This window comes from Carlito syrichta, unplaced genomic scaffold, assembly GCF_000164805.1.
Source record: "Carlito syrichta isolate Samal-C Ts95f unplaced genomic scaffold, Tarsius_syrichta-2.0.1 Scaffold309727, whole genome shotgun sequence".
Classification (NCBI taxonomy): domain Eukaryota; kingdom Metazoa; phylum Chordata; class Mammalia; order Primates; family Tarsiidae; genus Carlito; species Carlito syrichta.
In genome coordinates, this window is record NW_007253823.1 from 135506 (window position 1) to 149902 (window position 14397).

Genomic DNA, 14397 nt, shown 5'->3' on the forward strand with positions numbered 1-14397 from the left:
CCATTTTTTTAAATGGACAAAAGTTTTTCTGTGAAGCAGCAGCAGGGAGAGACTACTGCCCCAGACTCTGCCTCACCACTGCAACAGGAGACTACCAGTTCCAGGCTTTGCCTCACCACTTCAGCGCCTGGTCAGATATTGGCAGCAGGGGCTGCAGAGGGAGGTCAGAGGCAGATTCCCACCAGAGAGGTCAAGAGAAGGGTCCAATTTTTTTTTTCTTTTTCTGTTTCTTTCTTTTGCTTGTTGTTTTCTGTTTATATGTGTATGTGAAGGATTGAGTGTTCATCTTTTAATTTTGTTGTTGTTATTGATTTGCTTTTGCTCTTTTGTTCTTCTGGGTTTTTGTTTTTTATTTTGTTTGAGGTGTGTGTCAATATATGTGAGGATTCAATATGAATTCTTTTTTTTTCTCCTGGTCTTTCTGGTTTTTATTCTCCATTCACTTTATGCTAGGTGTGTGTGTGTGTGTTCAGTTTTCATGGTTTTTTTTGTTGTTGTTGTTGATTGCTTTGCTTTACTTTGCTGCTATTCCAGATGTTTTCGTGTGTGTGTGTGTGTCTGTGTGTGTGTGTTCAATTGTTTTTTGCATTGCTTTCAGCTTTAGAGTGGCAGTGTGCTGTGGATCTCAGGAAACACACACCACAATCAGTGAACATTGTAATTTGCAAGTAGTTTCTGAATCCTAGTGCCCCATCCCCTACTTTATTTGACTTTCAAAAACTAAAAGAGATAACAGCAAAGCTTCCTACCCACTGTCCTATTTCAAAATAGAACAAATCCAGACACTGGATCAGGGAAGAATAGAGGGCTGAACAAACATCAGAAGGGAAAGCCTCTCCCACTGACACTGAATAACAGAACTAAAGAGAAAAACAAGAGATCTGTCACAAATGAGGAAATACCAAAGGAAGACCACAGGTAATTTCAAATTTAGCAAAGATAAAACTCCTGAAAAATCAGAAATTGGAGCACAAACAATGGAACATGAACATCTGGCCCCAAAGTATGACAGGGATTAGGGAATGGGTGGAAAGAGTGAATATGACTCAAGAAAAATAAGATGCACCACTGAAAGGACTTGTAACTGAGATTTTGGGAATAAAAAATTTCATACAGGATATAAACAACAAAAGGATAAGCATGGAAAGCAGCATTTATCTAGTCAAAGAAAGAATTTCAGAACTTGAAGATCAGAACCTGGAATTAACCCTATCTGTAAAAAACATAGAAAGAAGACTCAGAACAAAAGAAAAAGCCTAAGAGAGATGTGTGATTATATCACACATATACCTATGCCTGATTGGTATCCCAGAAGAAGAAAGAGAAATGGAGAATAATTTGTAGCAGGTGTTCCGGGAGGTAACCCAAAAAAACTTTCCCCACCTCACCAGAGATGTGACCAGCTAAGCACAAGAGATACAGAGAACCCCCACAAGATATCAAATGAGAAGACCAATCCCTAGACACACATAGTAATTCACTAACACAAAGTAGGCACAAGAGAAAAAATCCTAAAGGCAGGAAGAAAGAAAGGTCAGACTACCAACCAGGAAATACCAATCAGAATAGCAGCAGACCTATCAACAGAAACACTACAAGAAAGAAGGGGCTGGAGTCCAATATTCAAAGTTCTCAAAGATAAACAATTTCAACCAAGAATTTCCTACCCAGCCAAGCTCAGATTCATCAGTGATGGAGAATTAAAATCTTTTCCAGACATCCAATCCCTAAGAGAATATGCAGCTTCCAGCCCAGCTCTACAGGAGACACTTAAAAAGGTATTAAGCACAGAAGAAAGAATAAAAGAATGACCACACATTTCGCAAGAGAAGAGGAGAGCACAGAATCAACAGAGAATACAGCACAACAAGAAACTTGAAAACACACACATACATCAATCCCAAAGCCAAAAAAAATAATAAACTAACAAAGAAAAAACTTTATAAGAACCTCATGACAGGGATAAACGATCACATTTCAATAATCAGCCTGGATGTGAATGAAATAAATGCACCTCTAAAAAGACACAGAATGGCAAACTGGATAAGAAACCATGACCTAATTATTTGCTGCATCCAGGAGACTCATCTCACTGGGATGTACACAAATTCAAAGTTAAAGGATGGAAAACAAGTTTCCAGGCAAATGGAGCACAAAAGAAGGTAGGAGGTGCAATCTTAATATCAGAAAAAGAAAAATCTTTAAGTTATCAAAAATTTAAAAAGATACAAAAGGACACTACATAATGATTAAAGTTTCGATTCATCAACAGGAAATATCCATTCTAAACATATATGCACCCCAGCATTTATAAAGCAACTACAAAGAAAACTAAAAAAAAAAAAAAAAAAGATATTGACTCTAACACTATTATAGCAGGGGATTGAATACCCCAGTAGCAGCCCTAGATAGATGATTGAGGCAAAAAATCAGCTAGGAGATCCAGAACCTGAACTTGGCACTTGACTAAATGGGCTTAATAGATACCTACAGATTATTCCACCCAACAACCACAAAATATACATTCTACTCATCACCATATGGAATATACTTCAAGATCGATAACATTTTTGGCCATAAATCAAGCGTAAATAAATTCCATATGATTGAATTATTGCTGTGCACCTTCTCAGACTGCTGTGGAATAAAAATAAATATCAACACCAACAACATTTCCCCAAAGCCCACAAAGCCATGGACACTAAACAGTATGATGCTGAAAAACTACTGAGTCAACACTGAAATCATAGCAGAAATTAAAAGATTCCTGGAAACAAATGAAAAAGAAGAAACATCTTACCAAAACCTCGGGAATTCCATAAAAACAGATCTAAGAGGGGAATTCATATCTCTACGAGCATACATTAAGAAAATGGAAAGATCACAAACCAACTACGGAAGCTGGAAAGAGAAGACCACCAAAACCCCAACTTTAGCAGAAGAATCCAAATCACAAGAATAAGAACCCAAATACCAGACATAGAAGACAGAACTATCATAGAAAACATTGACAAAACAAAAAGCTGGTTCTTTGAAAGCATTAACAAGATTGATGGACCTCAAGCCAGAATGACCAAGAAAAAGAGAAAAAAGTCCAAATAAACACAATCAGAAATGCAAAACTTCAAATCACAACTGACCCCAGAGAAGTATAAAAGATTTCAGAGATTACTACATACACCTGTGTGGAAACAAACTTGATAACCTAAATGAAATGGAGGACTTTCTAACATCACAAAACCTCCCCAGGTTGAAACAAGAAGACATTGAGACACTAAATAGACCAGTAACCACCCAGGAAATTGACTCCATCATACAAAGACTACCTACAAAAAAAAAGCCTTGGACCAGATGGTTTACCAGCAGAATTCTACAAAAAGTACAAGGAGGAGCCAATACCAATCCTATTGAAGTATTCCAGGCAATTGAGAAAGATGGAATTCTCCCCAAATCCTTTTACGAAGCAAACATCATACTGACAACTAAACAAGATAAAAATCCAACAAAAAAAGAGAACTACAGGCCAATACCTCTTATAAACACAGATACAAAAATCCTCAACAAGATTCTAGCAAATTGGATCCAAAAACACATCTCAAAAATCATCCACCATGACCAAGTAAGCCTCATCTCCAACATTTGCAAGACCATAAACGTAATTAAATATATCAACAGACATAAAAACAAGTACCACATGATTATCTCATTAGATGCAGAAAAAGCTTTTCATAAAATCCAGCATTCTTTCTTGATAAAAACCCTCAGACACCTAGGTATAGAAGTAACAAACCTCAAAATAGTAAGTGCCATATGTGTTAAACCCACAGCTAACATATTGCTAAATGGACAGAAACTGGAAACATTTCCCCTGAAAACTAGAATAAGACAAGTCTGTCTACTCTCACTCTTCTTGTTTAACATTGTGTTGGAAGTCCTAGCTAGGGCAACTAGACAAGAGAAGTAAATCAGGGATATCCAAATAGGAAAAGAGTAAGTCAAGTTATCCCTCTTTGCTGATGATATGATCCTATACCTTGAAAATCCAAGAGAATCTGTCAAAAACCTGCTTGCACTGATAAAGGACTTTGGGAAAGTCTCAGGGTACAAAATAAATGTGCAAAAGACAGTTGCATTCCTATACACCCACAACAAACAGGCAGAGAACCAAACTATAAGAATCTTAGAAAACACAGGAGACACCCTTATGGCTATTGGAACTGGCAACCAATTCCTGATCAGAACCCTAAGTGCTCATATCTTAAGAAATAAGATAGACACTGGAACCTCATCAAACTGATGAGCTTTGCTAAGCCAAAGAAACCATCAAGAGAGCAAGGAGACAGCCCACAGAATAGAAAAAATATATATTTGCCAACTGTATATCTGACCAAGGCTTAACATCTAGGATCTATAAGGAACTCAACGCAATTAGACAAGAGAAGGAAATCAGCGGTATCCAAGTAGGAAAAGACGAAGTCAAGTTATCCCTCTTTGCTGATGATATGATCCTATACCTTGATAATCCAAAAGAATCTGTCAAAAACCATTTGCACTGATAAAGGACTTTGGCAAAATCTCAGGGTACAAAATAAATGTGCAAAAGACAGCTGCATTCCTATACACCAACAACAAGCAGGCAGAGACCCAAACTATAAGAATCTTAGAAAACATAGGAGACATCCTTATGGAAATTGGAACTGGCAATCAATTCCTGATTAGAATCCTAAGTGCCCATACCCTAAGAAATAAGATAGACCTTGGAACTTCATCAAACTGATGAAATTCTGTAAAGCAAAAGAAGCCATCAAGAGAGAAGGGATACAGCTCACAGAAAGGGAAAAAATATTTGCCAACTGTATATCTGACAAAGGCTTAACATCTAGGATCTACAAGGAACTCAAATGGAAAAAAGGAAATGCCAAAAGGAAAAAAACAAACAACCCCATTAAAAAGTGGGCAAAAGACATGAATAGACCCTCTCAAAATAAGATAAATGGGCAACCAACAGGCCCATGAAAAGGTGTTCTGCCTCACTAATCATCAGAGAAATGCAAATCAAAATCACATGGGGATACCACCTAACCCCAGTAAGAATGGTTATCTTTAATAAAATAAACAACAACAGATGCTGGTGGAGATGCAGGGAAAAAGGAAAGCTTCTACACTGCTGATGGGAATGCAAACTAGTACAACCTCTTTGGAAGACTGTGTGACAATTCCCTATGGTGAATATACCCGGAGGAACTCAAATCATACTACAAAAAAGATACCTGCACATGTATGTGTGTTGCAGCTCCATTCACAATAGCAAAAACATGGAACCAACCATGCTGCCCATCAAGCTGGACTGGATCAAAAAAAAAAAAAAAGGGGGTATATATACACAATTGAATATTATGCAATCATAACGAAGGACAAACATAGCAACTTGGATGGGTTTAGAGTCGATCATACTCAGTGATCTATCGCAGAAACAAAAAACAGAGTACCATATATTGTCACTCATAAGCGGAACTTGAACAATTATCATAATACTGTATGAAAGGGATTGGCAGTAGTGGGAAACTTCCAGGGGAGGGGAAGTGATATTGGCAGTTGAGGGAAACTGCCAGGGGAGGGAGGGGCACGCCTCATCCACAAGGGTACCTACATAATCAACATTTATATACCTAACCCTGAATTGTAACTCACATCTTTAAAATAAAATAAGAAAAGAAACAAAGAAGATTCAAATTGCCTCACTCAGAAATAAAAATTTAAATATTTCAATTGATAGCACAGAAACATAAAAGATGATCCAAAACTATTACTAACACCTCCATGCAAACAAACTAGGCAATCAAGAAAAAATGGATAAATACTTGGAGATACACAATCCCCAACCTTGAAACATGAAGAAATAGAAACCCTATAAAAACCAATAACAAGCTGTGAGATTGAAACCATAATAAAAGTTCCCCACCAAAAAACAAAACAACAACAACAACAACAACAAAAAACCCACATTAAAAAATAAAACAAAAAAAATTCCAGGGCATGATTGATTCACAAATAAATTCTTCCAAACTTTCAAAGTAGAATTGGTTCCAATCTTACTGAAGTTACTGTAGAAGACTGAAAAGGAGAGAATTCTCCCTAACTGATTCTACAATGTCGGTATCAACCTAATACTAAAGCCAGGAGGAAAGGGTGCATCAAAAAAGAAAACTACAGAGTAATATCCCTGATGAACATAGATACAAAAATCCTTAGCACGATACTAGCAAACTGAATTCAGCATCACATTGAAAAAATAATAATCCTCCACAATCACAAAAGTTTTATCCCAGGATTGCAAGAGTGTTTTAAGATTTGCAAGTAAAAAAACATGACCCACCAAATAACAGAATTATAAATAAGAAAATTATATGATTTTCAACATAGAAAAAACATCTGATAAAATCCAGCATCCTTTCATAATAAAAACACTCAGAAACATATGCAGAGAAGAAATATTTTTCAAAATAATGCAAGTCATATATGCCAAATCCCAACCAATGTCATCCTGAAAGGGAAAAAGTTGAATGCATTTCCTCTCAGAGCTATAAAAAGACAAAGATACCCACTTTCACTATTCCTGTTCCACGTAGCACGAAAGTCTTGGCCAAAAAATCAGGCAAGAGAAAGAATCCAAATTAAAAAAAGAAGATATCAAACTATCTTTGTGTTAGACCACATCTCAGTGGAACCTCCAAAAATGTTAGGTTCATGCTCCAGTAGGACCTGCAGAAGGTTAGGGCAGGCCCATGGGTGTGTGGTTTGGCATCCAGTACCATGAGAAAGATGCAAAGACTTGCACAGAAGTTAGATTTTTTTAAAAAAATGCAGTTTATTTAGAAAGCAAATTTGAGAGAGAGAAAGAGGAGATTCACCTCCCCAAGGTAGGGGAGGAGGCCAAAGCCAGGAAAACATGGCCTAGCTCTAACTCAAAGAGCACATGGCCATACCATAGCTTAGCAAGGCAATGGCGGTGGCAATGGCCACAATGGCCTGGCAATGGCTGCTGATTGCTCATGGTTGAGTTCTTTTAATCCTTCCCTTTGATGTGGAAAGGTCATTAAGGCAATTGGGTGATAATCTGCTACACATCATCACAAAGGGGCAAGTAAGCAGCAGATACTGACATCAGGGGATGGATAGCAGGCAGATGGCTGGGTTAGTCACATGGTTGCTGCGATGGTGGTGAGTTAGACGGGAAGTGACAGGGGGAGGGGTTTTTCCTTCAAGATCCCTGTCAGACATTTTCAATCCACAAGCTCTTTAGCAAATATGTAGTCTTATTATCATTTCTATGGCTTCAACCAGCTAAAGGGACTGAAAGTTTCTTAAATATTACTATGCTAAACCATGAATTGAATGATTGGGCTGTCCTTGTACTGCATCTGATGTTATATGACTAGGGTTTGGGGTAGGCTGCCAGCAGTAAAATGTCTGAACACTTCCTAAAACCTGCCTATTGGAAATTTATCTGTCTAACCTGTGTTAGATTCAAAGTGTATCAGTCAAAGCAAAAATGGCTATGCTGAGGCAAAATGTGAACTAAGTTTATTCTAAGTTTCTCAGGGTCCCTCCTTTTAATCTTTATGCTGGCAATAGGATCGTATATTTAGAGAAACCTAAAGACTCTTACAAAAGATGCCTAGACTTGATAAATGAATTCAGTAAAGTGTCAGGATACAAAATCAACACACAGAAATCGGTAGCACTGCTATACACCAATAGCAACCAAGCTGAGAATCAAATCAAGAATTTCATCCATTTACATAGTAGTCAGAAAAGCTAAATACCAGAATATATTTAACTAAAGAAGTGAAAGATCTCTACAAGAACTACAAAACAATGATGAAAGAAATTGTAGAGGACACAAACAAATAGAAAAACATCCCATGTGCATGGTTTGGAAGAACCAACATTGTTAAAACTATCATATTACTCAAAACTGTCTACAGATTCAACCCCTATCAAATTATCAACATGATTTTTTTGCAGAATTTAAAAAAAATTCTAAAATTTATATGAAACAACAAAAAAGTCAGAATCCTCAAAGAAAGCAAAAAGAACAAAGCTAGAGGTGTCACATTACCCAACTTCAAATTAGACTACAAGGATATAGTAAACAAAACAGTCTGGTATTGTTATAAGAACAGACGCCAATGGGCCAATGAAACATAATTGAGAACCCCAAAATAATCCCAAATACCTACAACCAATTGATCTTTGACAAAGCAGATAAAAACATACACTGGGGAAAGGATGCTCTATTCAACAAATGGTACTGAGAAAATTGGATAGCTACATGCAGAAAAATGAAACTTGATCTCTTTCACCATATACAAAAATTAACTCAAGATGAGTTAAAGATTTAAATGTCAGATCTGAAATCATAAAAATCCTATAAGAAAATCTAGGAGAAATTCTTCTCGACATTAACCTAAATGAAGAATTTATGACTAAAACCTCAAAAGCAACAAACACAAAAATAAATAAGTGGGACTTTAATTAAAAATCTTCTGCATGGCAAAAGAAATAATCAACAGAGCAAATAAGCAACCTGCAGAATGGGAGATGATATTCTCAAACTATACATCTGACGAAGGACTAATACCCAGAATCCCCAAAGACTCAAACAAATCAGAAAAAAGGAAATAACTCTATTAAAAAGCAGGCAAATGACATAATGACATGAAAGAAGATACACAAATAGCAACAAACATATGAAAACTTGCTTAGCTTCACTAATCATCAGATAAATGCAAATTAAAACTGCAATGCAATACCTTCAAACAAAATTGGCCATTAATTTTTCAAAAATCATAAAACAATAGATTTTGGTATGGCTATGTTGAAAGGGAATGCTGTAACGGTTGATGGGAGTACAGATTAGTAAAACCTCTATGGAAATTGGTATGGAGATTTCTCAAAGAACTAAAAGTAGTCCTATCATTCCTTCCAGCAATCCTACTACAAGGTACCAAGCCAAAGGAACAGAAGTCATTATACATAAAAGACACCTGCACTCAGATGTTTATTGCAGCACAATTCACAATTGCAAAGATTTGGAATCAGCTTAAGTGCCTATCAACTGGTCAGTGGATAATAAAACTGTAGGACATATGTATATATCATGGGCTGTTCAGCCATAAAAGAGAATGAAATGTCTTTTGCAGCAGCCTGGATAGAATTGGATAATATCAACCTAAGTGAACTAATGCAGGAACAGAAAACCAAACACTATATGTACTCAGTTATAAGTGAATGATAAACTAAGGTGCTACAAAGGCATATGAATGTATATGGACACTGGAGACTCAGAAGGAGAAGAGTAGGAAGATGTAGAGGGATGAAATATCACCTCTCAGGTACAATTTACACAGGTGTGGGTGGTGGATATATTTAAAGCCCAGACTTCTTTGCTATTATACAATGCAAACATATAAACAAAAACTATTTGTAGCCCCTAAAGCTATCGAAAGAAAGAAAGAAAGAAAGAAAGAAAGAAAGAAAGAAAGAAAGAAAGAAAGAAAGAAAGAAAGAAAGAAAGAAAGAAAAAGAAACCCTGGCTAAAATGTCAATGACATTTAAAAGTTCAAGGTAATGGACTGAACATATAATAAAATATATGCCTTTCCAAGAAGCCACAAAAATATTAGACAATGCATATTAAAATTAATAAATATATAGCCATGTCTAAGACCACTGCATGAAAGATTTTAAAACATGCTTTAAAAAGGGTGCAGTAGGAAAGCCATAATTATCAACCGAGAATACAGGAATAGGCCAGTTAGCAAAAATTGCCCAAGAAAAGCTCAGGGGAAACCTTCCATAGAAGATAAACACACTACCACAAATATTTAAAGAAATAAAATTACATAAAATAGAGATTTCCAATCAATAAAAGGAAAAATTTATATATCATTAAAGATGTTACTAGAAAATCATGAAAAGATATTAAAACAAAATTACAATCATCATTAGAAATAAAGAAGCATACATGCTATGAAACAAAAACTATTAGTCATTAAAGCAAATCTTAATGACAGAGAAAAAAAGCTATTGAATGAACACTCAAATAGATGGAATAAAAATAGACACTCATGAATAACTAATTTCCAAGCTGGACACTAAACTGAAGAAAAGGTGTTTGTTTTTTAAAATTTCATTTCAATAGCTTTAAGGGGTATAAATGGTTTTTGGTTGCACGGATGCATTGTGTAGTGACGAAGGAACCTGGACTGTAAATGTACCTGTCACCCCCACTTGTACACATTGTAACCAATAGGTGATTTTTCATCCCCCTCTTCCCACCCATCACCTTCTGAGTCTCCAGTGTTCATTATACCATTCTATATACCTTTGGAGTTCCTTAGTTCAGCTCCTACTTTTATTTATTTATTTATTTATTTATTTATTTATTTGAGTTGGAGTCTCACTTTGTCACCCAGACTGGAGTGCAGTGGTACGCTCCCAGCCACCACAGCCTCAACCTGCTGGGCTCCGGTGATCCTTCTGCCTCAGCCTTCCAAGTAGCTGGAACTATAGGTACGCACTACTACGCCCCGCTAATTCTTTATTTATTGTAGAGATGAGGGCTCGCCAAGTTGCCCAGGCGGGTCTCGAACCTGCGGGCTCAGGCAATCCACTCACCTCAGCCTCCCAAAGCACTGGGATTACAGGCTGAGCCACCAAGCCTGGCTAGCTCCGACTTTTAAGTGAGAACAAGCAGTATTTAGTTTTCTGTTCCTGTGTCATTTCACGTAGGCTGATGACCTTCAACTCTATTTAAGTTTCTGCAGAAGACATTTTCTTATTTTTTTTGGCGGAATAATATTTCATAATACATATCTTCCAAATTGCAGCTGTCTTTATTCTATGACAGTGTCTCTTGAAGAGCAGAAATTCTTAATTTTAATGAAGCACACCTTAATGGTTCTTTCCTTCAGAGTTTGTATCTTTAGTGTTGTATCTAAAAAATCATTGCCAAACTGAAAGTCAGCTGGATTTTCTTCTATATTATCTTCTAGAAGTTTTATAATTTTGCATTTTATATTTAGGTCTATAATCCATTTTCAGTTGACTTTTGCAAAGGATATAAAGTCTGTGTCCAGATTTTTTTATATGGATTTTTACTTGCTCCAATGTCATGTTAAAAAGAGTATCTTTTCTCCATTTTGCTGTCTTTGTTAAATATCAATTGACTGTATTTATGTGGTGTATATCTCATCTTTTTATTTTGTTCTATTATTTTATTTGTCTAGTCTTTTGCCAATGCCATACTGTGTAAATATAATATGTCATGAGTTTAGGTAGTGTCAGTCTTTAACTTTGTTCTTTATGTATGCTTTTCTGAGTCTTTTGTCTTATCGTATAAACTATAGAATTAGTTTATTGATATCCACAAAATAACATGCTGAGATTTTGGTTGAAATTGCATTGAATCTATAAATCAATGAGAAGAACTGATATCTTGACAATATTTCATTTTCTACCTATAAACATGAAATACCTCTCATTTTATGTGGTTTTTAAAATTGCTTTTTCAGAGTTTTGTAGTTTTCTCCATTAGGTTCTAATATGTGTCGTGTTAGATTTATACCTAAGTATTTAATTTTGGGTGGTGCTAATGAAAATGGTAATATGTTTTTTATTCTAAATGTGACATTCACTGTTGCTAGAAAAGAAATTAACTGAGCCAGGCACAGTGGCTCATGCCTGTAATCCCAGTACTTTGGAAGGTGGAAGCAAGAGGATTGTCTGAGCCTAGGGGTTCAAGACCAGTCTGAGCAACTTGGCAAGATGTCGTCTCTATAATAAATTTTTTAAAAAATCAGTCAAGCATGATCGCACACACCTGTAGTTCTAGCTAGTTGGAAGGCTAAGGCAGAAGTATCGCCTGAGCCCAGCAGGTCGAGGCTGTGGTGGCCACAAGCGTGCCACTGTACTCCAGACTGGGCGACAGAGTGAAACTCCGACTCAAAAAAAAAAAAAAAAGAAAGAAAGAAAGAAAGAAATTGACTTTTATATTTAATACAGTATCCTGCAATCTTGTTATAATTGTTTATTATTACCAAGTTTTTGTGTTTGTTTTTTGGTCAATTTGTTCAGATTTTCTACAGAACCAGTCATAATATCTGTGAACAAAGATGAATTTATTTCTTGCTTCATAATCAGTGAATCATTTCTTTTCTTTTCTTGTCTTATTGCATTACCTAGGACTTTCAGTATGATTTTAAAAGGAGACATGAGAGAAGACATTCTTTTCTCATTTCTGACCTTAGTGAGAAAACTTTTAGATTCTCACTATTAAGCCATAGAGTTTTTGTTTTGTTTTGTTTCTTGTTTTGTAGATACTTTTTTATCAAGTTGAAGAAGTCCCCTCTATTTCTAGTAACCTAAGAATTTTATTCATGAATGGTATTGCATTTTTTCAAACACATTTTCTGCATGTATTACTCTGGATCATGTGATTTTTTTGTTCTTTAGTCTGTTGATATGATGTCAATTAATTGAATATATTAATTGTTGAAACCTTAAACTAGCCTTGCATACCTGGGATAAATTCCATTGGTATGTAATTTTTAAAATATATTCTTGGATTGAATTTAATAATATTTTGTTGAGAATTTTTTTATATTCATAAAATATATTGGTCTTTAGTTTTCCTGTAATTTATTTGTCCGATTTCTTTCATTCTCATCTCCCAAAGAAGATTGTAGAGGACTTATATAATTTGTTGCTTAAAATGTTGGTGGAATTTGCCGGTAAATCTGGTTGGGTCTGGTGCTTTCTGTTTTTGAAGGTTGTTTATTATTTATTTAATTTATTTAGTAGATACAGACCTATTTAGATTGTGTATTTTTGTATGAATTTTATCAGATTGTGTCTTTCAAGGAAAGGTTATCCAGGTTATCAGATTTATGAGTGTAGTATTATTCATAATTTTCCTTTATTAATTTTTAATGTTCATGAAATCTATTGTAATATTTCCTCTTTCATTTCTGGTACTAGTAATTTGTTTTGTCTCTAATTTCTCTTGGTCTGGCTGGAGAATTATGGATTTTATTGATTTCTTTTCAAATAATAAGCTTTCATTTTTGTTGATTTCCTCTATTGATTTCACTTTTTAGTTTATTGATTTTTGCACTAATTCGTATTATTTTTATTACTTCTTTTCTATTGCTTACTTTGGATATAATTTTCTCTTTGTTTTCTAGTTTTCTATGTGAAAAGCAATATATATTTATTCAGCTGACAAGTAGAAATGATGCTATTTTAAAATACATTTAGAGCATTAAAAAATGATCATATTCTTCCTTTAATGGACATATCAACAAGCACTAAGCACCAACAACATCAAAGAAAACTAACAAACCAAATTCACTGGTCCTAATGGTAAACAATTGAAATCAACACCATAAATTGAGCTGAAATTAAAAACAAACCATATTTTCCTGTATTAGTTTCCCGCCTCTAATAACAAACTGCTACAAAATAAGTGGCTTCAGAAACAGAAGCTTATTCTCTTTCTGTTCTGGAGGGTAAAAGCTTCAAATCAAATTATCTGCAGTGCCACGTTTCTTCTGAAGATGGGGAGAAAATTCTCTCTTGTTCATCCTACTTTTGGTAATTCTTAGCATTCTAGGTTTTTCAGGATTGTGGCTTCATAGCTTTAATCTCTGCTTCTATTTCCATATAGTTTTCGCTTTTCTGTGTTTCTCCTTTGTGTCTCTTCTAAGGATACTTGTCACTGGATTTAGTACTCAACCAGATAACCCATTATGATTTCATCTTCAGATCCTTAGTTTAATCTGCACAGATACTTTTCCCAAAGAAGGTCACATTCACAGTTCCTAAGAGTTCATAAGAGAACATACCTTTCTTGGTGCCATTACTGAACTCACTACACAACCCTATATCACTCTCATTATCAACACCTTCCCATTATTCTGTCTTTTTTTGAGCTCCATTCACATTTATATTTAGTGAATTTTAAAAAGCAGAATAAACTTCAATGTGCAAAGATTTTTGTTTAAAAATGTCACCTACTTCTAGCCAACTGCCTCAGCAGATTGTCAGTCTGGTTCATAATCACAGAATGCACAAGCTTCAATTATTGTACAATCTCTGGCCCATGTGATTCAGAAATATTGTCTGCCTCTGATTTCCTGCAAAAGAACCAATGTAGTAACTGTGGTCCATGAACGATGAGACAAATGAGAGTTGCCATTTAGTCTGGTCATTAGAAGGCATTGCATCACATTTTTTTTCACCAGATCACCCAGGTAGAATTGTCTGGAAAAGCTTATACATTCGTTTAGTCCAATTCTCATTTTCAGAAAAAAAAATATATTTCTAGTCATT